Source organism: Oncorhynchus mykiss, chromosome 23 (assembly GCF_057628025.1).
Source record: "Oncorhynchus mykiss isolate SJ-2025 chromosome 23, ASM5762802v1, whole genome shotgun sequence".
In the NCBI taxonomy this organism is placed as follows: domain Eukaryota; kingdom Metazoa; phylum Chordata; class Actinopteri; order Salmoniformes; family Salmonidae; genus Oncorhynchus; species Oncorhynchus mykiss.
The window spans coordinates 15517474-15545000 of NC_143044.1; positions in this window are offsets into that span (position 1 = coordinate 15517474).

Here is a 27527-nt window from a genome sequence, read left to right on the forward strand (position 1 = left end):
ATTTCTTTTGATTTTCCCATGATGTCAAGCAAAGAGGCACTGAGTTTGAAGGTAGGCCTTGAAATACATCCACAGGTACACCTCCAATTGACTCAAAGGATGACAATTAGACTAACATAAGCTTTTAAAGCCATGACATAATTTTCTTGAATTTTCAAGGCTGTTTTTACCTCCCTGACCAAGGCCCTTCTCCCCCGATTGCTCAGTTTGGCCGTGGCCAGCACTAGGAGGAGTCTTGGTGGTTCGAAACTTCTTCCATTTAAGAATGATGTCGGCTGCTGTGTTCTTGGGGACCTTCAACGCTGCACACATCTTTTGGTAACCTTCCCCAGTTCTGTGGCTCGGAGCTCTACGAACAATTCCTTCAACTTCATGGCTTGGTTTTTGCTCTGACATGCACTGTCTACTTTGGGACAGGTGTGTGCCTTTTCGAATCACGTCCAATCATTGGATTTGCCTCAGGTGGACTCAAATCAAGTTGTAGAAACATCTCAAAAATGACCAATGGAAACAGGATGAACCTGAGCTCAATTTCGAGTCTCAAAGTAAATGGTCTGAACAGTTGTGTAAATACATTTTTAAAATACATTTGCAAACATTTCTAAAAAATGATTTTTGCTTTGTCGTTATTGGGTATTGTGTGTAGATTTGTGATAGCATGCGTCTTGGTGAGAGGTGTAGGAGTCAGGCGCAGGAGAGCAGGGATGTCTGAGGAGCGTGTTTAATAATATAGTCCAGCAATGCAAATGGCACAGAACAAAAATCCCAAAACTACGCTCTCGAATAATCGTGCAAACACACGGAGGAACTAACACAGTTCCGACACTTTACATACACGTGCGTAAATGCGAAAAAACAACAAACATCAAATACCATCGAACGCAATACACACAAGTCTAATCCTGCACGAATTACGGCAGGTAACAGCTGCCCTATATACCCACAGAAATCAAAGCAATTGAAAACCAGGTGTGAAAAGGAACACAGACAAAACAACCAGAAAAAGAAAAAGGGATCGGTAGTGGCTAGTAGACCGGCGACGCCGAGCGCCGCCCGAACAGGGAGAGGAGTTACCCTCGGTAGAAGTCGTGACAAGATTGATGAGAAAATAAAGAAGTTTTAATCCATTTTCGAATAAGGATGTAAAGTAACAAAATGTGGGAAAAGGGAAGGGGTCTGAATCCTTTCCGAATGTACTGTAATATAAATGTTATTCCTTAATCCAGCTATACCTGATACCTCCACAATGCTTCACCTCCAGTCCCCAAGAGGTAATCGTGCCATAGGGACTTTGTGAAAACAGTCCAGCAGTTCACTTGAAGACTGCCTCTTACAGCAGGTTGATCTTCACAGCCACCAAGCTGTTGACCCCAGCAATGACGAGGTAACAAGTTCAAAGTACAGCTGTCTGTCCATGATCTCCCCATAGGCCATGGTTGGTCACCACAGGGCTACTTTCCTGCTGCTTGAAACTGGAGTTAAAAAAAAAAAATAACATCTGGATATGCCATGCTCTCCAAGTGTAGTTGAGTGAAGAGTGTGTTTGTGTGTTCACTGGAGGTAATTTACAGCTATAACTTCCAACCTTGCGCTGAGTGTGGTGACTGCATGTGTCTCTTATGCTCTAACCTCTGCTGTGGAGTGAGCTTAACAATGTGCCATTCACGGGCCAGATGATATCCTACTGTGAAGAAGAGCTGAGACAGCAAAGTTAAGAGAAGGGTAAAAGAGTCAAGCTCTTTACGTGGTTCAAATAAAACAGAAATATTTAAACCATTAAGTCAAAAGAAGGAAATCAAGAAAATATTCATAAAATGGAAGGAGGATCCATCAAATGCATTTGGTGTGTGATCATAGTGGTCTCTGACTTGTGGTCAGACTCACTCAGGTGGAAACACTTACTCCCCAACCCTGATTGTAACATTTTGCTGGTAACGTTACTGATTACAGTTATGTTTTGTAATCAGATTACATATAACTGATTACATGTAATCAGTTACTCCCCAACCATGATTGTATGATACATTTATATGCCATACTTCTACTTTTTGGTCTAACTAATTTATCATACAGTAGCTCTACTACTCACACTGACTTCTCTCTTTTGTAATTTACACAGAGACAAAGAGCATTGAGATGGGCGGCCGTTGAACCAGGGCCTCGGCAACCTGTCATCTGCACATAACAGTGAGGAGGTGAGTACCCTCTCCGGGATTGAGAGGAGGATAGGGGGATGGAGGGGTACGAGGTGTAAAAAAACTGAGAATTTCAGTGGCTGATAAATGAGGCTCTCCCTAACTGCATATGGTATGTGTTTTAAACTGACTCCCCCTTGGCCGACCTCGTAGCGAGCCATCCTTCATGGAGAATTGAGGGGCCTTCTGTCTTACGTGGGGCCCTCTTTGTTGCTAGACCAGGCCCCCTGCATAGGCTCCATATGGATCTGTGTGTGCAGGTTGGCTGCTTGTCATAAATCGTTATGACACTCTCAGTGTTGGTTTTACGTCAGGCAATTTCATAGGTTACACTGTGGTAATTTACCGTTAGTGCATGATTATGGTATTTATGTGTATGGTGTTCTCCAGCCCTACATTGGAATCAAGTCACTCTGGTCAACAGCATCTGCAACCTGCATCCTGGAGGAATGTAAAGAAAATGAATACAATAAAATAGTGATACACACCCCAGTGCTTAAATCCACTTTCAGAAACAAATTCCAATAAATTCCACTCCTTTAACAAACACTGTCTCACCAAAAGCTTCTTTATGAAGGAGTCCAGATAATGCAGTAAGATTATAATCTCACACTACATTGAGGAAAATACGTGCACAGCGTCACATCTGCAAGCTCCGGAACAGCTTTGATCCCCAAGCCATAAGACAAAATATCTCACTAAATAGATAACAAAATGGCTACACGGACTTTGAGTTGACAAGTGTATTTGGTTTACCTCTCTATGCCCAATCACAGAGCCCTACACACTCATGCACACTGACACTCCAACACACACACACACACACACACACACACACACACAAATCAACACTTCATCATTGGCTCACACACATATAATACGCACATACATTTGCAGTATACTGACTCTACACATATGCACACCCACTCAAACACAATCATCATATACGCTGCTGCTACTCTGTTTATCATATATCCTGATGCCTAGTCACCTTACCCCTATACATATCGACCTCTATCACTCCAGTATCCCTGCACATTGTAAATATGGTACTAGAACTGACTGACCTTATTATTTTCATCAATTGTATGTTTTTTGTTCAACCTTATGTTATTTTTATGTTATTACATTGTTATGATTACTGCATTGTTGGGTTTAGATCTTGCAAGGCATTTCACTGTACTTATGCTGGTGACATTTAAAACTTGAAACTTGAAAGCTGCAATGCTAGTAAACGTCATCGTGATAATACTGTGATGTGACCTTTGACACAAGGAGCAGCATCTATTGCTCATTCCTCCGTCTTATAGACCATATTGCCACGGTAGGTGCTCACCAAACTATTCAGCCCTCTTTAACCAGCCAGCCGGACACATAATGTTATGCCCTGAGGTTATTCCACTGGACCCTCACCTCCTCCTTATAATAGCCCCCCCAGCCTCTCACTCTTTCCAATGTATTCTACTCATTGTTTACAGTACATGCGGGTCTAGAGTAATAATAAAGGAGCGTGTGTGCCGTGCCAAAAAGATTGATTACGACAGGGATGCAAGGTCAGAATGGAGGAACAGGCTAGGGCTGTCCGACTCATTGAGTTAACACTGTATCCGTATTGTATGAATGTCACCAGCGATCCAGTGATTTATTACTACAACCACTGCTCAATTCTCTTTCTTTCCCTAGTTTTTTTTTTGTGCCTGACCGAGATACATGATTTGAGTAAAAATGTAGACAATAGAATACAGTAATACATTTGTACACATTCATATTCTATAGATTTATTATAGATTTACAATAAAATATGAAATATATTGTAAATGGTAAATCGAGACCTTGGGACTATAAGGTTCTATCTGTGCAATGTATAGTTCTGAGATATTGAGCATTAAAGTTCTCATCACAGATCTCAGAACTGTTTTGTAATGAATGCTTCTTTCATAAAGGTACCTAAAGTGCAGAGTATCAAAATCGTAAGGGGGGTGCAATCGCCGATATAACCTTACGAACCCTTAAGGCACAGAATACATTTTTTTTATATATATAACTGAAAAGTACAGACATTTAATGATTGAAGGAAGAGAATACCCTTCCTTCTTTCTAATCACATCATCAAACATTTGAATTCATGTTCATGACACATTTGTTAAAGTGAGAGTTTACTAAAAGGACAAATACACTATGTCCTATGGATACCTAGCAGCATTGCTAAATCTTAGCTCTGTATGAGTAAACTGATATATTTTTCTGGTTTGACACCCAAAGTCACTAAACTGCTTTCTACTTATCAATGAAATGTAGTACATTTCTTAAGGGCTTTAAACATGCTCCAAGACACCTGTATTTATTTGTTGTTACTATAGAGATTTGTTCTTCTGAAAAAGTGGTGCGAAAGTAAGTTATTTTAAAAGAGGACCATAACCTATGATATGAATAATCAAGGACTATAAGGTTCTATCTGCAAAATGTATAGTTTTGAGATAATTACTATTTTTCAAGTACCAGATCTCAGAACTCTTTTGCGATGTCTTCCTCTTTTTTATTTATTTTTATTTCAACTTTATTTAACCAGGTAGGCCAGTTGAGAACAAGTTACAACTGCGACCTGGCCAAGAAAGAGCAAAGCAGTGCGACAACAACAACACAGAGTTACACATAAACAAAGGTACAGTCAATAACACAATAAAAAAATCTATGTACAGTGTGAGAAAATGTAGAAGAGTAGGGAGGTAAGGCAATAAATAGGCCATGGAGGCGAAATAATTACAATTTAGCATTAACACTGGAGTGAAATGTGTGCAGATGATGATGTGCAAGTAGAGACACGGGTGCAAAAGAGCGAGAGGAGAAGTAACAATATGGGAAGGAGGTAGTTAGGTGTGCTATTTACAGATTGGCTGTGTACAGGTACAGTGATCGGTAAGAAACTCTGACAAATTAAGCTTAAAGTTATGGAAGGAGATATGACTCCAACTTCCGTGATTTTTGCAATTCGTTCCAGTCATTCCAGTCATTCCAGTCATTGGCAGCGGAGAACTGGAAGGAAAGGCAGCCAAAGTAAATGTTGGCTTTAGGGATGACCAGTGAAATATACCTGCTGGAGCGCGTGCTACGGGTGGGTGTTGCTATGGTGGCCAGTGAGCTGAGATAAGGCGGGAAGTTACCTAGCATAGACTTATAGATAACCTGGAGCCAGTGGGTTTGGCGACGGATATGTAGTGAGGGCCAGCCAACGAGCGCATTCAGGCCGCAGTGGTGGGTAGTATATGGGGCTTTGGTGACTAAATGGATGGCACTGCGATAGACTACATCCAGTTGGCTGAGTAGAATGTTGGAGGCTATTCTGTTAATTACATTGCCGAAGTAAAGGATCAATAGGATAGTCAGTTTAACGAGGGTATGTTTGGCAGCATGAGTGAAGGAGGCTTTGTTGTGAAATAGGAAACCGATTCTATATTTAATTTTGGATTAGAGTTGCTTAATGTGAGTCTGGAAGGAGAGTTTACAGTCTAACCAGACACTTAGAATATGTGGACATCTACAAATACCTAAGTAAGAACTGTCCAGAGTAGTGATGCTAGTCAGCGGGAGGGTGCGGGCAGAAATCGGTTGAAGAGCATGCACTTAGTTTTACTAGCATTTAAAAGCAGTTGGAGGCAACAAAAGGAGTGTTGTATGGCATTTAAGCTCGTTTGGAGGTTTGTTAATTAACACAGTGTCCAAAGAAGGGCCAGATGTATACAGAATGGTGTCATCTGCATAGAGGTGGATCAGAGTATCACCAGCAGCAAAAGCGACATCATTGATATATACTGAGAAAAGAGTAGGCCCGAGAATTTAACACTGTGTCACCCCCATAGATACTGCCAGAGGTCCGTACAACAGGCCCTCCAATTTGACACACTGAACTCTATCTGAGAAGTAGTTGGTGAACCAGGAGAGGCAGTCATTTGAGAAGCCAAGGCTATTGAGTCTGCCGATAAGAAGAACAAGCCTTGGCCAGGTTGATGAAGACGGCTGCACAGTACTGTCTTTTATCGATGGATGTTATGACATTGTTTAGAACCTTGAGCTTGGCTGAGGTGCACCCAATGACCAGCTCGGAAACCAGATTAAATAGTGGAGAAGGTACGTGGGATTTGAAATGGTCAGTGATCTGTTCGTTAACTTGGCTTTTGAAGAATTTAGAAGGGCAGGGCAGGATGGATTTAGGTCTATAACAGTTTGGGTCTAGATTGTCTCCCCCTTTGAAGAGGAGGATGACCGCGGCAGCTTTCCAATCTTTGGGGATCTCAGACAATACGAAAGAGAGGTTGAATAGGCTAGTAATAGGGGTTGCATCAATTTTGGTGGATAATTTTAAAAAGACAGGGTCTAGATTGTCTAGCTTGTTGAGGATAGGGGGCAGTATTTTCACTTTGGATTAATTGCGTGCCCGTAGTGAACGGCATCAAACTCTGTCCTAGATTGCTAATATATGCATAGTATTATTACTATTGGATAGAAAACACTCTGAAGTTTCTAAAACTGTTTTAATTATGTCTGTGAGTATAACAGAACTCATAGGGCAGGCAATCTTCCAAACAAGGAGTGAAATTCTGAACTTTAACGTCATCACCCCCTCCTTTCCCAACAAGATATGGATATGGAAGCACTTCCTACGCCTTCCACTAGATGTCTTCATTCAGTAGAAAGTGTAATGGAGCATTTGCTGTGAACTTTGACCTAATGGGAGTGAAAACAGTCAGTGTCCCAACAGAATGCCTTTTGCTGTGGCGCATTTCTCTGTGGGTGCTACGGCTGTTCCATTCGGCCCCAGATGAAAACGTATGATCCGGTTGGAACGTTATTGGATATATATGATAATAACATCCTGACGATTGATTCTCTACTAAGTTTGACCAGTTTATTCGACCTGGAATATATCTTTTGGAAGTTTTTGTGCGAGTTGTCTTGGACCAGCAGTCAGTTTTTGGGCACGTGAGCTGAAAGTGATAGCAAATGCAGCTACTTGGACACTAGTATTGGACATTATGGAACAAAACAACGATTTATTGTGGAACTAGGAGTCCTTGCACTACATTCTGATGAAAGATCAACAAAGGTAAAGGAATATTTATGTTGTAATTTCGTATTTCTGTTGACTCCAACATGTCTGAGCGCCGTCTGAGATTATTGCAATGTTAGGCTTTTTCCGTAACGTTTTTAAAAAATCTGACACAGCGGTTGCGTTAAGAATCAGTTTATCTTTAATTATATGTAGAACATGTATCTTTAGTCAAAGTTTATGATGAGTATTTCTGTTATCTGGCGTAGCTTTCTATAATTCCTCCGGATATTTTGGAGGAATTTCTGAACATGGCGTCAATGTAAACCGATATTTGTGGATATAAAAATGCATATTATCGAACAAAACATAAATGTACTGTGTAACATGTCATATGACTGTCATCTGATGAAGATTTTCAAGAGGTTAGTGATTCATTTTATTTCTAATCCTGCTTTTGTGATTTTATCTTTGGCTGGAAAAAATGGCTGCGTTTTTTATTTGGTTTGGTGATGGTCTAACATAAATATATGTTGTGTTTTCGCTGTAAAACATTTAAAAAATCTAACATGATGGGTAGATGAACAAGGTGTTTATCTTTCATTTGAGGTATTGGACTTGCTAGCCCAGCTGATTTGTAGGGATCCAGATTTTGCAGCTCTTTCAGAACATCAGCTCTCTGGATTTGGGTGAAAGAGAAGTGGGGAGGGGCTTGGGCAAGTTGCTGCAGGGGGTGCTGAGATGTTGGCCGGGGTAGGGATAGCCAAGTGGAAAGCATGGCCAGCCATAGAAAAATGCTTATTGAAATTATTGATTATGTTAGATTTATCGGTGGTGACAGTGTTTCCTATCCTCAGTACAGTGGGCAGCTGGGAGGAGGTGCTCTTATTCTCCATGGATTTAACAGTGTCCCAAAACTTTTTGGAATAAGTGCTACAGGATGCAAATTTCCATTTGAAAAAGCTAGCCTTTGCTTTCCCAACTGACTGATTATATTGGTTCCTGACTTCCCTGAAAGTTGCATATTGCGGTGGCTATTCGATGCTAATGCAGAACACCACAGGATGTTTTTGTGCTGGTCAAGGGCACTCAAGTCTGGGGTGAACCGAGGGCTATATATGTCCTTAGTTCAACATTTTTTGAATAGGGCATGCTTTTTTAATATGGTGAGGTAAGCACTTTTAAAGAGCAACCAGGCATCCTCTACTGACGGGATGAGGTCAATATCCTTCCAGGATACCCGGGTCAGGTCGATTAGAAAGGCCTGCTCGCTGAAATGTTTTAGGGAGCGTTTGACAGTGGTGAGGGGTGGTCGTTTGACCGCGGACCCAATATGCACGCAGGCAATGAGGCAGTGATCGCTGAGATCCTGGTTGAAGACAGCAGAGGTGTATTTAGAGGGCAAGTTGGTCAGGAAGATATCTAAGAGGGTGCCCATGGTTACGGATTTAGGGTTGTAGGTTAATTGATAAATTGTGTGAGACTGAGGGCATCAAGCTTTGAATGTAGCATGGCCGGGGTGTTAACATTAGAAGTTCTCCCACTTAAAAAGATGAGAGAGGCCTGTAATTTTCATCATAGGTACACTTCAACTATGACAGACAAAATGAGAAAAAAATTCCAGAAAATCACATTGTAGGATTTTTAAAGAATTTATTTGCAAATTATGGTGGAAAATAAGTATTTGGTCAATAACAAAAGTTTATCTCAATACTTTGTTATATACCCTTTGTTGGCAATGACAGAGGTCAAACGTTTTCTGTAAGTCTTCACAAGGTTTTCACACACTGTTGCTGGTATTTTGGCCCATTCCTCCATGCAGATCTCCTCTAGAGCAGTGATGTTTTGGGGCTGATGCTGGGCAACACGGACTTTCAACTCCCTCCAAAGATTTTCTATGGGGTTGAGATCTGGAGACTGGCTAGGGCACTCCAGGACCTTGAAATGCTTCTTACGAAGCCACACCTTCGTTGCCCGGGCGGTGTGTTTGGGATCATTGTCATGCTGAAAGACCCGTCCACGTTTCATCTTCAATGCCCTTGCTGATGGAAGGAGGTTTTCACTGAAAATCTCACGATACATGGCCCCATTCATTCTTTCCTTTACACGGATCAGTCGTCCTGGTCCCTTTGCAGAAAAACAGCCCCAAAGCATGATGTTTCCACCCCCATGCTTCACAGTAGGTATGGTGTTCTTGGATGCAACTCAGCATTCTTTGTCCTCCAAACACGACGAGTTGAGTTTTTGCCAAAAAGTTATATTTTGGTTTCATCTGACCATATGACATTCTCCCAATCTTCTTCTGGATAATCCAAATGCTCTCTAGCAAACTTCAGACGGGCCTGGACATGTACTGGCTTAAGCTAGGGGACACGTCTGGCACTGCAGGATTTGAGTCCCTGGTGGCATAGTATGTTACTGATGGTAGGCTTTGTTACTTTGGTCCCAGCTTTCTGCAGGTCATTCATTCGGTCCCCCCGTGTGGTTCTGGGATTTTTGCTCACCATTCTTATGATCATTTTGAGCCCCAGATCGAGGGAGATTATCAGTGGTCTTGTATGTCTTCCATTTCCTAATAATTGCTCCCACAGTTGATTTCTTCAAAACAAGCTGCTTACCTATTGCAGACTCAGTCTTCCCAGCCTGGTGCAGGTCTACAATTGTGTTTCTGGTGTCCTTTGACAGCTCTTTGGTCTTGGCCATAGTGGAGTTTGGATTGTGACTGTTTGAGGTTGTGGACAGGTGTCTTTTTTACTGATAACAACTTCAAATAGGTGCCAATAACACAGGTAACAAGTGGAGGACAGAGGAGCCTCTTAAAGAAGAAGTTACAGGTCTGTGAGAGCCAGAAATCTTGCATGTTTGTAGGTGACCAAATACTTATTTTCCACCATAATTTGCAAATAAATTCATTAAAAATCATTCAATGTGATTTTCTAGATTTTTTTTCTAATTTTGTCTGTCATAGTTGATGTGTACCTATGGTGAAAATTACAGGCCTCTCTCATCTTTTTAAGTGGGAGAACTTGCACAATTGGTTGCTTACTAAATACTTTTTTGCCCCACTGTACATCACAGAAGACTGAAATTTAACAAAACCATTTGACATAGAAACACTGAATTTTCGGCAGGATTTTAGAAATAATGTTAATGAAATAATATTAATACCATTCCACCCATGAGGGCAATTTGGTCATTTGACTGCAGGAAAGGAATACTATCTGAGACTGCTTATAACTCAACCACCAATAGGCGGTAGGTAGCCTCGCAGTTAGAGCATTGGGATAGTAACTGAAAGGTTGCTGGTTTGAAACCCAAAGCTGATAAGGCTCTGTCAATGTGCCCTTGGGCAAGGCATTTAACACTAATTGCTCCTGTTAATTGCTCTGGATAAGAGTGTCTGCCAAATGCCTAAAATGTAGCCCATGGTGCCATTCTTTTTTGACCAAGTTTGAGTTATTTGACCATGTCAAGGGAAAAAAAAATCTATAACAATATAACAATAGGTTTTACAGCTTCGTTGTTTATTTTATTTTTGATTAACAAACCCACCACTGTGTGATTGGGTTCTAGATAGAACCTTATAGCCCAAAGTAAAAAGGTATCTGACATATGTCACATGTAAAGGACCACCTAAAGAGCAATTCTATTTGAATAACTATTTTTTTTACGAAAAGGTCGGGAAGAACCTTATAAAGCTCATAGTCACAAAATATACAGTTGAAGTCGGAAGTTTACATACACCTATGTTGGAGTCATTAAAACTCATTTTTCAACCACTCCACAAATTTTTTGCTGACAAACTATGGTTTTGGCAAGTCGGTTGGGACATCTACTTTGTGCACGACAAAAGTAATTTTTCCACCAATTGTTTATAGACAGATCATTTCACTTATAATTGACTGTATCACAATTCCAGTGGGTCAGAAATTTACATACACTAAGTTGACTGTGCCTTAAAACTGCTTGGAAAATTCTAGAAAATTATGCCATGGCTTTAGAAGCTTCTGATAGGCTAATCGACATAATTTGAGTCAATTGGAGGTGTACCTGTGAATGTATTTTAAGGCCTACCTTCAAACTCAGTGCCTCTTTGCTTGACATCATGGGAAAATCAAAAGAAATCATCCAAGACCTCAGAAAACATATGTAGACCTCCAAAAGTCTGGTTCGTCCTTGGGAGCAATTTCAAAACACCTGAAGGTTCCACGTTCATCTATACAAACAATGATATGCAAGTATAAACACCATGGGACCACACAGCCATCATACTGCTCAGGAAGTTGATGCCTCCTGCCTCCTAGAGATGAACGTATCATGGTGTGAAAAGTGCAAATCAATCCCAGAACAACAGCAAAGGACATTGTGAAGATGCTGGAGGAAACAAGCTCAAATGTATCTATATCCACAGTAAAAACGAGTCCAATATCGACATAACCTGAAAGGCCGCTCAGCAAGGAAGAAGCTACTGCTCCAAAATTGCCATAAAAAAGCCAGACTGCGGTTTGCAATTGCACATGGGGACAAAGATCATACTTTTTGGAAAAATGTCCTCTGGTCGTATGAAACAAAAATAGAACTATTTGGACATAACATCATTATGTTTGGAGGAAGAAGGGGGAGGCTTGCAAGCTGAAGAACACCATCCCAACCATGAAGCACAGGGGTTGCAGCATCATGTTGTGGGGGTGCAGGAGGGACTGGTGCACTTCACAAAATAGATGGCATCATAAGGGAGGAAAATTACGTGGATATATTGAAGCAACATCTCAAGACATCAGTCAGGAAGTTAAAGCTTGGTCGCAAATGGGTCTTCCAAATGGACAATGACCCCAAGCATACTTCCAAAGTTGTGGCAAAATGGCTTTAGGACAACAAAGTCAAGGTTTTGGAGTGGCCATCACAAAGCCCTGACCTCAATCCTATTGAAAATTTGTGGGCAGAACTGAAAAAGCGTGTACGAGCAAGGAGGCCTAAAAACTTGACTCAGTTACACCAGCTCTGTCAGGAGGAATGGGCCAAAATTCACCCAACTTATTGTGGGAAGCTTGTGGAAGGATACCCAAAACGTTTGACCCAAGTTAAACAATTTAAAGGCAATGCTACCAAATACTAATTAAGTGTATGTAAACTTCTGACCCACTGGGAATGTGCTGAAAGAAATTAAAGCTGAAATAAATAATTATCTCTACTATTATTCTGACATTTCACATTCTTAAAATAAAGTGGTGATCCTAACTGACCTAAGACAGGGAATGTTTACTAGGATTAAATGTCAGGAATTGTGAAAAACTGAGTTTAAATTTATTTGGCTCAGTGTAGCTGCAAGCAGCAATGAACGGGGTTCACTTGATTACAGATGGGACACAGGACCCATTGGATAAAAAAAGAAGCTCTCTATCATGTAGGAACTACATTATCTTCCTTTATGTGTAATCATGAGTCTAAATATAACATTTGTAAATCTTGTAATGGGAATTTTTATTGTATGTGTCCACATAACTGAGTAAGTGACTAACCTTTTGAAACTGTTTGAAACTATCCTATTATCATCTCCTGTTCTTGGGAGCATCATCCTGTGTTGCAAATCAGCTTGCACGTACGTCTGCCCAAGAACAGGAACTATAAAGATATGTGCTTGTCACCCAATGTAACTCTGTTTCTCTCTGAGCTCAGAAATAAAGAATCTTAGTTGGACTTGGACTCCAGCCAATCACTATTTTATGATATCCACCACAATTTGGCACCCCAGATGGGACTGACGTATCGTTCACCAGCGTCTCCTATGACTCAGAGGGTAAACTGCTCTGTGAGTCTAAGGTAAATTCCTCCTCGTCAACTCCATGGGAGTTGAGGATCAGTGATTGCTTTAACTAAACTGGTGAGTCATCATTCGGAAATTCTTTATGAATGAAATCACTTTGCGCTGTGACAAAATGTAAATTGAAGTAAGAGGAACTGTGCCTTCATAAATCCCTTTGCTCTAAGTGATCAGAGCATGCTCTACCACATAGTGTGATGCTGGTGGTCTGGTGTGGATGACCAGATGGTAAAGTATATGATAGAGTTTTGTTAAGTTCTATCTATACACAGGTGCGAGCTGCCCTGTCCGAGCCAAAGGGAGGACAACTGCATAAGATCTACCCTGACGACTAGATCGTGATGAAGGATCTGAGACAAACGCGCTGGCCCCCAAATTTTGACAATTTGCCAGCTCACCCCTGAATTACTTTGATGAACTAATATCTTCATTCGTAAAAAGGTGCCTCAACCAATGGATAACGGCATCATGTATGTGGACTGACACCTAAATCTGAATGTGAAACTTGCAAGATGTTTCATTCATCAATTGTTCCCACACTGTTTATAAGGCCAATGTCTATCACCCCACACTGTTAATAAGACCAAAGTCTATCACCCCCCACTGTTTATGAGGTCAATGCCTATCACTGAGAGGTGTGGAAAAACCACATCTCCAAACATGTGTGAACTAAACTGCAGACGACGAATGCCTGGCTGTCAAGCCAATTTTCAATTGTTCCTGATACTGTTGTTATTGATGTTATTCCTAAATCTTTCTCTTGGTGTTTGAGATTCACTGGTTCTGGGGACCAATCTGGTAGAATTGGGAGTGTTGGATAGCCAACACTGTAAAAACGAGGTGAATGGCAATTTTCCAACATTTCAACAGGGATTGCATAATTTTGCAACAGTTGCTGGGATAAGCTCAGTAGGAGTACCTTGAGGACATTATCGGATTTGTAATCATACTGCTTACCCCTATTTACCTGGGGGGATCATACTGCTTACCCCTATTTACATGGGGGATCAAAATGCTTACCCCTATTTACATGGGAGACCAAAACATGGTTTATGTGCTCTTGCAAAGGTTTTCTTCTTTCGTGAGGACTGAACCAATACACCCTGTGATTTGACCAAAAATATCATTACCCACTACTATTTATTTTATAAGATGTCGTTCTACTCTGAGGAGAAGAACACACAGGAACGAGTGATACGGTGCCTTGTTAAAGTATTTACTAGTAAGGGTAATCGAATAAGGGTTAACTTCTTGAGTGTAGGGGGCAGGATTTCTGTTTTTGGCCAAAAAACGTACCCATTTGAAACTGCCTGTTTCTCAGGCTCAGATACTAGAAAATGCATATAATTGTACGATTAGGATAGAAAACACTCTAAAGTTTCCAAAACTGTCAAAATATTGTCTGTGAGTATAACAGAACTGATATTGCAGGCAAAAACCTGAGGAAAATCAAACCAGGAAGTGCTGTTTTTCCTGAAAGCTCTCTGTTCCATTGGATGCATTGCCTCCATTTAAAGGGATATCAACCAGATTCCTTTTCCTATGGCTTCCTCAAGGTGTCAACAGTCTTTAGACATAGTTTCAGGCTTTTATTTTGAAAATGAACAGAGAAAGATAACATCGTGTCAGTGGATAGCTGGGTTTTCGCAGAGTTTTGCTTGCGCAACAGAGTGGGGCAGCCATTGTCTCCCCCTCTTCTATTGAAAAAGCGACAGTCCTGGTTGATATGTTATCGATTGTATATTTTAAAAACAACCTGAGGTTTGATTATAAAAAACGTTTGACATGTTTCTGTGGACATTATGGATACTATTTGGAATTTTCGCCTGCGGTGTCATGGCCACTCGAGCCTACGGATTTCTGAACATAACGCGCCAAACAAATGGAGGTATTTTGCATATAAAAATAATCTTTATGGAACAAAAGGAACATTTATTGTGTAACTGGGAGTCTCGTGAGTGTAAACATCTGAAGATCATCAAAGGTAAGCGATTTAATCAATTATTTTTCTGACTACTTGGCTGCTAGTGTTTGTAATATTTTGTCTACTGAGAGAGATGTTCTTATATAAACGCTTGTTATGCTTTCACCGAAAAGCTGTATTGAAATCGGACACGCCAGGTGGATTAAAAACAAGCTAAACTGTGTTTTGCTATATTGCACTTGTGATTTCATGAAAATTAAATATTTTTAGTAATTTAATTTGAATTTGGCGCGCTGCAATTCAGCGGGTGTTGATGAAAATGATCCCGCAAAGGGATGGGTGCGTCAAGAAGTTAAGGCACACTGTGGCTTCCTTGGTGTTCTCTTTTCCTTTGAGTTTCAGATTTGAGTATAGGTACCTCCTTTTTGCTAGACGGGTAAATATCACAAATACTGTGTCTCTTTCTGCTTACAGTATCTCACACATATCATACATGTTTGACCTGTTGTAGACAGAGGTTTGCTCTCACAAGGTTGGCTCACTGGGAGTGGAATATTGGCTGAATGCCCAGACTCTGTGGTTGCCAGGTGTTCTTTCCTAAACAGCCGCACGTTGGGACCAAACACTTTGCTGAGAAAGGATGCACTTGGCTATCTTTGTTATACCTAATAATTAGCAGAAACTGGCAAGTTGGAACTGTATATGATGTGTGAAGAGTTGAACGTTTTCAACTCAGTCTCACAACCAATGAGATTTAAATGGAAGAATTGGTGGACAACAGGATATTATGCCTTTAGAATCTTGCTACATTTAACCTCTCTAGGGTAGGTGAGACGCTAACGTCCCACCAGGCCAACATCCGGTGAAACTGCAGAGAGCTAGCATTCTAAATACACCATTTGTTATTGTAAACATTCTTGTAAATACATGTATCTTACATAATTTAAAAGATGAACGCCTTATTAACCTCTAGTGACACCCCATCCTGTGAACGGGACCGTTGTCATCATCTGACGCTAATTACCATAATGCAACGGACTTAAATCTTCCTAGAAAATCTTCCTATTCATGAAAATCACAAGTGAAATATATTGGAACACCGCTTAGCACTTTGTTAATCACCCTGTCATCTCCGATTTTCAAAATATGCTTTACAGCCAAAGCTAGACAAGCATTTGTGTAAGTTTATCGATAGCCTAGCATAGCATAATGCCTTGCTAGCAGCAGGCAACCTTGTCACGAAAATCAGAAAAGCAATCAAATTAAATTGTTTACCTTTGATGAACTTCGGATGTTTTCACTCAGGAGACTCCCAGGTAGATAGCCAAAGTTCATTTTTTCCCAAAAGATTATTTTTGTAGACGAAATAGCTCCATTTGTTCTTCACGTTTGGCTGAGAAATCGACCGGAAATTGCGGTCGCCACAACGCCAAATTATTTCCATAATATCAACAGAAACATGGCAAACGTTGTTTATAATCAACCCTCAAGGTGTTTTTCAAATATCTATTCGATAATATATCAACCGGGACAATTGGTTTCTCAGTAGAAGCGATTGGAATAATGGCTACCTCTGTATTTTACGCGAGAATTTCTCTGGGAGCATCAGGCGACCACTTGCGCAATGAAGCCGCCGACGGGTATTCTTCAACATAAATGCATAAAACCACGTCACAATGCTGTAGACACCTTGGGGAATACGTAGAAAGCGTAATCTGGTTGATAGGGCATTCACAGCTCAATAGGGACGCATCGGAACGCAGGGCTTTCAAAAGATGAGTCACTTCCGGATTGGATTTTTCTCAGTCTTTCCCCTGTAACATCAGTTCTGTTATACTCACAGACAATATTTTTACAGTTTTGGAAACTTCAGAGTGTTTTCTATCCTAAGCTGTCAATTACATGCATATTCTGGCATGTTGTCCTGACAAAATATCCCGTTTAATTTGGGAACATTCTTTTTCCAAAAATGAAAATACTGCCCCCTAGTACCAACAGGTTAATCCAGCCGCTGTGTCAGATTTTAAAAAGCCATTACTACGAAAGCAAACATGCTATTTTCTGAGGAAGGCGCCACACACACAAGTATTAATAGCATTTTCCAACCAAGTATTAGCATCATGAAAGTCAGAAATAACAATGATATAAATCGCTTATCATTGAAGATCTTCCTCTGGTGGCAATGCCAAGTGTCCTAACTACACAGTCAATGTTCGTTTTATTTGATAAAATCTATTTTTATAGCCTAACACAAAACATTTGCAAACCGCTTGCGTCATGATTTCCGTCTCATTCAACTTTGGACAATGCGTTAGTGGTAATTACACACACTAAACAAACGTTTATCCAGTCATGGTTGGTTTCATTGCATTCCTCTGGTTGTTATTAACACAACCATACTTGATGGTTCTTTTCCCGGGACGTATTGACCGAAACAAACCGATTTGAATACACCAATTAATGACATCATTGCACACCAATGGTAGGACCGGTCTATCGTTGATTGACTGTATTTTGGCCCAGTGACCACGGATCATCTTGAAATCTAGCTTGGAAGATAGCCAATGAGCTGAGGTAAATGGCAACATGTAATGGTTATACGTTTGAAGTCCAGCCTTTGGCGTAAACTCTGGCGTAAAAGAGGTTCATGCGCCATTGCAAATCCTTCTCGACGGAGCCACGGGTGTTACGCATAGCAGTACATATTCAATAGCATTTTCAACAAGTTTATATATTTAAAATATGGCGAATAAATCAGGTTAAGCTAAAACAAAGTCTAGGTATACAGATTTAACCCAAATTATAGAGGAAATAGATAGATACAGTGAGACCGAGTTGCTTCAGGAAGATGAATCTTTCAGCGAAGCTAGTTTTGACTCCCAGGTGGAGGACATGTTTCTGCATGGCGAGGATGCCATGCTGGATTGGTAAGTTCTAATGCTAATGTCATTGTTTGAAATTAATAATATCAAAGATGATTCATTTGTGATTAAACAAAATATTTTCTTATTTTATTTGCAATATATGAAAATATAATCTGTAATGAAATGTATAAAGTACACATTGGCTATACTGTGTGTGTGTGTGCGTGTGTGTGTGTGTGTGATATATTTTTTACATTTATTTTACATAAACATGGAATGGAACAGCCCTTCACCTCTTCACCATAGTGATTATGTTCCCTGTACTCTATATATATCTGTTTATTTTACGTGTTGATACAGGGCTCATACGTGAAAGTATTGTTACTGATTTTTAAAAAATCTTTCACAGTGGCAGTGATTCTGATTATGAGCCGCCAATGTCTAGGTGTCCATCTCCCTCTGAAGCTGGTTCATCCAGCTGGACCCCCAATGTCTCCGGCTCCACACCTACCTGGCCATCTAGAGATGTGAAGTCAGTGACAAAGAAGCGGAGGTGGGGAAGAGAGAAACCTGCAGACAGAGGGCCAGAGGGTCGTTGGCACTCTGTGTTAGAAGATGATGTGTTTTTAGACCCAAAAGGCAGCCAGGACCTCAACTAGACATGACTGCAAAGTACAGCCCCCTTCAACTTTTTCAACTGTTTTTCACCTCGTCAGTTGTTGATTCCCTGGTGTCGAACACCAATAAGTACGGGGCTAAGATGCAGGCAGGAAAGCAGGAGGCATGGAAGACCATTTCCATGTCAGACCTTTTCTGCTACTTTTCAATGGTCATTTATATGGGGCTGGTGAAGTTGAAAATTCTAAGGGACTACTGGAAAACGTCAGCTCTCTATCAACAGCCTTTCCCCATGACTGTCATGTCTTGTAAAAGGTTTCTGACTATCTCAAGAGCGCTTCACATCAGTGACCCAGAGGTTGATGGGGAGAATGACAAGAAGAGAGGCACACCAAGATTTGATAGACTGTGCAAAATCAAAACTCTCTACCCCAACATTGTTGAAGCCTGCAAGACCTATTTTCAGCGCGCTCAGAACCTGTCCACCAATGAGAGGATGGTAGCCTCTAAGGCCAGAACCAGCCTCAAACAATACATGAGAAACAAACCAACCAAGTGGGGTTACAAGCTGTTTGTTTTGGCTGATTCTGTGTGTGCCTACACTTGCAATTTTTGTTTATGAGGGGAAAAACAGTTTTGCTACCAGTAATGGACTGAGTTATGATTCCGTTATGGAGTTATTGGATTTTTAAATGATGGGGAAGGGCTACAAACTGTTTGTGGACAACTTCTACACAAACCCTACCCTGTTTACAGAGCTGAGGAAGTGGGATGTGTGGGCTTGTGGCACCATTCGAACCAACAGAGTGTGCTTTCCAAAGACAAAGGTGAATGACATGCCTAAGCGGGATGAGCGGGGTACCATGCAATGGATCCGTGAAGATGGCCTGCTCTTTGTGAAGTGGATGGATACCAGAGAGGTGGTCATGTGCTCCAGTATCCACAAGTCCCTGGAGATCACGTCGTCAGGCGTGTGAAGGACGGTGCCGGGGCATGGACCACAAAAAATGTCCCCATTCCAGCTGCTGTGAAGGACTACAACAAGAGCATGGGAGGTGTGGACCTGTCAGATGCGCTGATAGGATACTATAATGTTCTCCACAAGACCATGAAATGGTACAAGACATTTTTCTATCATTTCATTGACATTGCTGTGGTGAATGCCTTCATCCTCCAGAAGGAAATGGCTAAGAGCTGTGGACAGCCCCCCATTGCACAACTAGCCTTCAGGGAGCTGCTCATCCAGGAGCTTGCTAACTACGGCAAGTTCACTGTAGCACCTTCTGTCCCCTCTACCTCTGTCCATTCTGCTCCAACCAGTAGTGTTCACCTGCCCAGATTCATCTCTGCAGGCATGAGTGCCTCAGGGCAAAAAGGGCACAGTAGGGAGACGTCGTTGTGCCCTTTGTCACAGGAAATGCCCCATCACCACACCACCTGTTCAGTAAGCCTTTGCTTTACAGCAGAAAGAGACTGCTGTGGGCCATGGCACCAGCAGCACAATATTGTGTAGAGGACTGAGGGTCTTCACAATATTGTAAATATAAAATATGTAAATAGTTACCCTTGTTAATTGTTTGTTTTATTATTATTATTATTTATGTATTATTTTTTATTTTTTTATATGTATTTTTTTTATATATATATATATTTTTTTTTTTTTGGGGGGGGGGGTGTTAGAATAGCATTTATGTATATAGTTATTACCTTCAAAATGTATCACTGTACCAATTCGGCCACTTGGGTACATTTGTGGGGGACACCTGGGTGGGGGACACCTGGGTGACTTCATGCTCATGTCATGTAGCTCGCTCATTTTTGAAGTTCTCTTCAAAACTTTACTCAGCTATTGTTGCCATTTTCTGTTCTTCATTCAAACCATCCCCAGCATCCTATCAGTATGTTTGGCTGTTCTTGGTCATTTGAAAGATGATGCAGCAACAATAAAAAACAGAAAACGTATGTTTATTTCCTTGTATTTTTTTCTACCAGATCTATTGTGTTAAATTCTCCTACATTCAATTCACATTTCCACAACATTCAGAGTGTTTCCTTTCAAATGATACCAAGAATATGCATATCCTTGCCTCTGGGCCTGAGCTACAGGCAGTTAGATTAGGGTATGTCTTTAGGCGGAAATTGAGAAGAAGGGGGGGGGGGGGGGAATAGCCTAAAGAAGTTAAAATTGCTTAAATTATTGTTAAGGAATTAACAAAAGGGTGGAGTGTAATGGGAAATTTGAATTGTATGTGTCCACATAACTGAGTATGTGACTAACCTTGGGAAACTGTCCTATTATCATCTCCTGTATCATCCTGTGTTGTAAACCAGCTTGCACCTGCGTCCTTGTATAGATAGAGTTCCGCCCAAGAACAGGAACTGTAAATGCTTCGCAATTTAGACTGTCTACACTGCGCTGTGTAACTGTTTCTCTCTGAGCTCAGAAATAAAGAATCTTAGTTTGACTTGGACTCCATCAAATCCTTATTTTATAATATTCACCACAATCTGAGTTTTGATTCATGAGGAGAAGATGATTTTGAGCATTATGATCCCTCAGGTAAATAGGTGTTACATATGCAAAGAACGAGTTGTTAATAGTTTCCCTGTTATTTGAGATATCATGTCATGCCCGTCGTTTTAATGAGGAGACCAAGGTGCAGCGTGGTAGGCGAACATCTTACTTTTATTAAAATGAACTCCGAAAAACAACAAAATACAAAACGAACGTAACGTTCTGCAGGCTACACAGCACCTATACGAAATCAAGATCCCACAAACTAAGGTGGGAAAAAGGCTGCCTAAGTATGATCCCCAATCAGAGACAACGATAGACAGCTGCCTCTGATTGGGAACCATGCCAGGCCAAACAAAGAAATAGGAAAACTAGATTGCCCACCCTAGTCACACCCTGACCTAACCAAAATAGGGAATTTAAAGGATCTCTAAGGTCAGGGCGTGACATATCAATACCAAATTCAGTATGGTTCATCTTAGGTAGTTCCATGATAAAGTTGACAAGTTTCAAGTTGATCGGCAACTGTGGAGTGGATTTATAGTGGTTTAAATGGACACACAAAATAAGCCATCAGAAGATTTTTTTAATATTTGTTGCATATTTTAGCATATTAGTGTATGTGCTAATATGCATCTACGAGTATTGTGTGTCCATCTTTGAATTCATTAACGTATTTTTTCAAACTCTTTAGGGACTATTGTGATGAGTCCATAGACCCCAAAGTGGATTTACAAAGGATTTAAATGGACAAGTATACTCTGATTTCCTGATTTATCAGTAACTCAGCCATCTCTTAACCTTTTACTGCAGTGGGCTAAATCAGAAGACACCGGTACCATGTCAGGTGTAGAAATATAACAAAACCGATTGACATAAAAACACTGGATTTTAGGTGTTTTTAAAAATATTTTTATGAATTATGATTTTATGAAAAATATGAATAAGATTCCACCCATGAGGCCATAAGGGGGCAATGTAGTCATTTGACTGCAGGAAAGATGTACGTGAGACTGCCATTCTTTTCGACCAAGTTACTCATGGCCTCAAGGATCTGTGTGCCAAATTTGAAAAAAGTTTTCAATCTACGTTTGAGTTATTTGTTTAATCGAATAATAAATATAGGTTTCACAGCTTTGCCGTGATTCCCTAAATATGGTCAATCCTATTTACAATTGAAGAAGGGAGGAGCAAAGTAAATTGTTTCACCCATTTTCTTTGTGGTTTTACGTGTTACATTTACTTTTAAATACATTATACACTGTAAGTACAAGAATAAGAATTGATTTGAATGTCATCCAACAAATCCTATTTTCATCTTCAACAATAGTCCTTCAATAAAAAATCTCTCTTGTATTCCTATTTATGCTTTTTCATAGGATATAAACGTTAGTCTGTGGCTGGATACACAATGCCCATTAGGACCTCCGGACTGCTCTCTGTTTAGTGCATATCAAGACGCCACCAGTCTGGACTATTTCCTCAGGGAAGTGTGTAAGCAAGCTCCACGCTCTGTCAGCTTTCCTAAAATGTTTCAGACTGAAGACGGATGGTGACGATGTGTCACTCTGTGTAACCGGACTTTAACTGCCCTGCCCATGTTCTGTTTCTAACAACCCAGCAACTGAATCACCTGACATCCTCCAATTCGAGTTGCATAGCACAATGACACAATATAATTGTTTACTGAGTAGCTGGTACTTGTTACAACACTGATCCTGTATGCAAAACCGATCCATAGTGACATTATTGGTTCTTCAAATACTTAAATTAATTGTATATAAGGTATGAATATGGTAGCTAAAAGGCTGCATCATTTGGAAATGCAAAATATCATGAAGCACACATAAATTGAAATAGCCTAAGGGAGTGACTGTCTGACCTCCTCCAATATGTTTCCACAGGCAATTCCGTAATTCTCCAGCCAACATTTAAAAGCTTCCTGTTTGACAGGAAGTTCCCCATCACTCTGTGGGACCAGGGGCAGAGCTCAACAGCGCGAAACGAATGTCAGTGTGCAGGAATCTGGTATAATTTATACCACGTCTCATCACCTCAACTCTCTCATATCAAGTGTGCACATGTGAGCACGCATGTGAACACAGAGAAGAACACACATACAAACACACAAACAGACACCACACTTTCTCATTGACTGATAACTGCTATGCTGGTATGTAGTGGCCATGTACCACTCTTTGAAGTATAAGTTTTTAGATGTTTTTCTCACACTTTTCTGTTCTCCCTGTCTCTCTCTCTCTCTCTCTCTCTCTAATTTTCTCACTCACTCACTCACTCACTATTTCACTGTGTTGTTATTGGAATGCGTGTGTGTGCTGGTGCGGACTGTGAAACTGATGAATGACCAGCCGTGGCAGATTCATAGTCCGGATCCTGGTGCAGCTGGAGAGGAAAATAATGGCAAGCTGGGACTGTGCAGGTCTCAGAGCTAATACCTGTCTCTTCCATCAGGAGACCTGGAGGCATTTTTTTTCCACCCAGCCAAATAAGAGCCATCCCCCAACCCAACCGCCGATACTTTTAACACCATTCTCCCCTCCAATACAACCCCCACCACAAACATGTACACACACAGGGCCGAACACACGCACGGACATACACACACATGCATACACGCAGTGGGGTGCTGGTGGCAGACTTTCAGACATGTGTGGGTACTGCAGCATTTGCTGTGTGGGTGTCAACGTGTGATACAAGAACAAGGATGGATACTCTACTGGACTTTGGCTTTAGCCCCCTACTGCTCCACCTCAGTGTGCTAGCAGCTGCTCTCTATTACTGTACTCCAAGGATGTGGTTTGAGATCGTCCTACAGATGTCAGATCTTAACTTGATCACTCTTTAGTCGCAAAGGATTTTCCTGCTGCATCAGGAAATTCAAATGAGCCTTGTGATTCTTTGAAAATTAGCAGTTATCCATGTGAGGGCAGTCAAGTCATTGGGTTCAGGCCTGTTATCAAAATAATTATCTCTCGCTCACTCAAATGCTAGGCCTTGGTCCTATTACCTCGAAATTCAATTGTAATTTATTTTATCTGAAATGCAGCCAAGTACATCAATAACCGTTGTTTTGTATAGCTTAATATCACAAGATATATATTGGTCTCCACTAGGCTATGACATACAAGTGTCAAGTATATCCTAAGGTTAAGAATGAACTGTCAAAATGAAGATCAATTGCTGCCTGGGGTGGTCTAGCAGTTAGGGCCACTACCTTCAGTGCGAATTTAGGTCTACCGTGTCGTGTGGGTTTGATTCCGACCCATACCCTTCTGGCACAAATAACTAAATCTTCCCGATTTACTTGATTTAGTTATACATTTCAAATCTGGACAGTCCAGGGATATTTTACCCCCGATCTTGATAAGAAATGACCATACCAGACACTTTTGGATAGCATAAACTGGAAACTAAAATAAAAACTAAAATAATAATAGTAGGCTACACCAACATTAGTTTCCATACGTACAAAGAGTTGAGAAAATTGCCACAGTAGTGTCGTGGTAAACAAATAAATACTTTATTTCTCTATTGCATGGAAAAGGGACTCAATTTTTCAGATGACAATACTGTACCTTAAAAGACTTTGGTTGCAAGCAGGACTAACACCAATATCATTTTTTTAGGGAGCGATAATGAGGTGACCAATAATAGTTGCAATTGAGATCAGCTGTGTGGGTGAATTTAGCACATATTGATGATTTAACAAGACATCAGCTGGCAATAATAAGGATACTGTCTTTCATATCTAGGCAGGGTGTCAACATTGTAATGTTCCAATCCCAAGGTACCTTAAAATGCTGCCTTCATTTGGGTGATTTTGAAGTCAGCATCCCATGTATCATTTGCTGAGGAGGCTATCCCATAATACCTTGCAGCGCAGCGAAAACACATTTTGGGGGGAAGTCCCCGCTCGGGATAACATTTTCCAGAAGAATTAAGGAATAACTTCGCGAAATGTAAGTATAATGTTTATTTATTCACCATATTATGTAAACATTTTCAACAAATTACTTTCATATGAATTTTGAATTCAAATGTTGAGTAACTGGTGTTTATCAGCCCATTGCCAAGCTAGCTAGCTATATCTAGGAGATGTAATCATGTTGTTTTTTGGACACATATTTAACCCCAAACTTCCATTCATTTTTGAAACCGATACTGGGTTACCTTCAGATGAGTCCCGTATGGAATCTACAGATGTTTTCTAGAGAATACGGATTTTCGGGATGTCTCATGGTCTGACAAACCTCCCTGTAGCTCGGCCACCTTCCACCGTAGATTCGGAAGGCTGACATAGGCGGATGCGGTGGATTGAGACGCAGCCCATGCATAAACTTATAGATGTTTTATTTTATTATATTACTTAGATTCTCCTTGATGTCTCTCACTTGGGAATTACTTTTTTTGTTCAATGGTGTTTTAAGGACTTATGTACAGATATAGGAAAACCAATACAAATTTTAACATTTATTTAAAATGGCAAGTATTGACGTCTCAAAGTGTTTTTGGTTTTGAGGCTTGGGCATCTGGTGACTGCATCTAATCACCTGCAAGGAGAGAGAAAGGCATCCATAATATTACAAGGCTGTATTCATTTCATTGAATATACATCCCTGTTTTATATGCATTTATATAATTATATTGGAGCTGTAATAATTTATCACATGCCAGTATTTGTTTTGTTATCCCATGGCCATTTAGCATACTGTACATTATAGGATGAAATAGCCTAGGCCTTCTATTCTAGTTAGATTTCATCATATCACCTTTCAATGTTAGATATCAATGAATATAAAGCCTACGTAAATATCTTGAACATCAGTGTCATTTATGAAAATGCACGGGTGTGATAATTGTATGAATTAATCACAGTGCAAGCCTACTCATTAGAAAAAAAACATTAGCATCTCTAATGGAATATTAGCTTAAAACACCACTATTCTGGCTATTAATCATTTTTTTAAAGTCTGTAAAATAGCTTATTTAACTATAAAAAATGTGTAGCTGTATCACGCATGCAAGCTTACCTGTTATGTCCACAACGATGGATCAGCAGACCAAGCAATTTGCGAGAAGAGGACCCTATGCAGTAGCATAATTATCCTGGTTGGTGTCAACTTCATTAATTAACAGGCACTGAGGAGATCAATTCTGTTAGTTGTTTACATGTTATTCATTTCAGATATTTTTCATGTTGGGATAGTTGTTCACTGAATCGCTAGCACTAGTTGCTCTCGCTGCAACAATGTCTGCTATATAAACAAAAGTCTTGCACTAGGTGGAATGTGAATGCGTTATCACATGAGGCTGCCTTCAAATACAATCCCAAATGGCAGTAACCTACTAAGGTACAGTAAGTGCCTTTGAAGGCAGGCAGGATTGGTTAAATAATAACAGAAGTTACACCAACATTAGTTTCCATTCATACAAAGTGTCGAAATGATTGCCTAGCACTGGGCGCAAACATTTGATGTTCGAAGCGAATGCATGTTGCTCAGACCACTGCACTATGGCAGTTCACAATGGTCTAGCAAGCTGTGAGAATAACTTATTATACTTGATGGTATGAGGTCGGTTGGTTTGCAGCGCCTTTCCCAAACCATAGCCCTAGCTACGGTATTACATTTTATAGCCTACAAACACCGCTTCCAGCTGCCCCCTTGCAGCGATTCTAATTATTCAATATTAATTCAAATCCTCCTGCTGCAGGATTATTTTTCACCAGCAACGAAATGGATCATATTAAGATCCGACATCTGTAATGTATCAGTAAATATATTATAGTAGTAGCTTCTTATGCATTTCCCTCATTAGGTTAACGTACTCATCCAGAGAGAGGAGCTCCTAGAAGTCATTAGTCAGTTTGGAGTGTGCATATGTTCTATTGACCTGCACTATGTAAATTCCTGCATGCGATGCTTGGCCTGCATATGGCCAGAGTCCCCCACTGCACTGGAGGCTCGTCCGGCATGGTGCCTCATTATACACCAGACTTCCCATAGTCCTCTCTGTTCATTAGAGAGTTTTGTGTGCCATATGACTTCAGTGATTTGATGACCTGCGGTCAGGGTAAGGATGTATAGATCTGGCGCTCTGTCCGTTTGTCTGTCCATTTGCTCGCTCACCCATCTGTCTATTTACCTTCTTGTCTGGCTACTGTATTGGACTCATTCCATCTGTATGCTATTGATCTGTATGTCTGGCTCATCATGAGTGTGGAGAATGTGTGTTGTTTTGCAACTGTAATCACAAAGAACAAGCCTAGATTTGGATTTGAACCTTTTCAGCTGCTTGTCAGAATGTAGAGCCAGTCAATGAGTTTACCTCCAGGGCGACAACACAGTACTGTCACTCCCCACCATCCTCCGGCTTAATTGTTATTAATCGAGAGCAATTAAAATATGTTTCTCTGTCTGTTTTTTTCATGCCTTGACAAGCATGGATATCGTTTACATGCAAAGAGAAACTGTTGAAAAACATTTCCAAGCAATGTCACTGCCTATGCATCGCTCTAAGCAATTC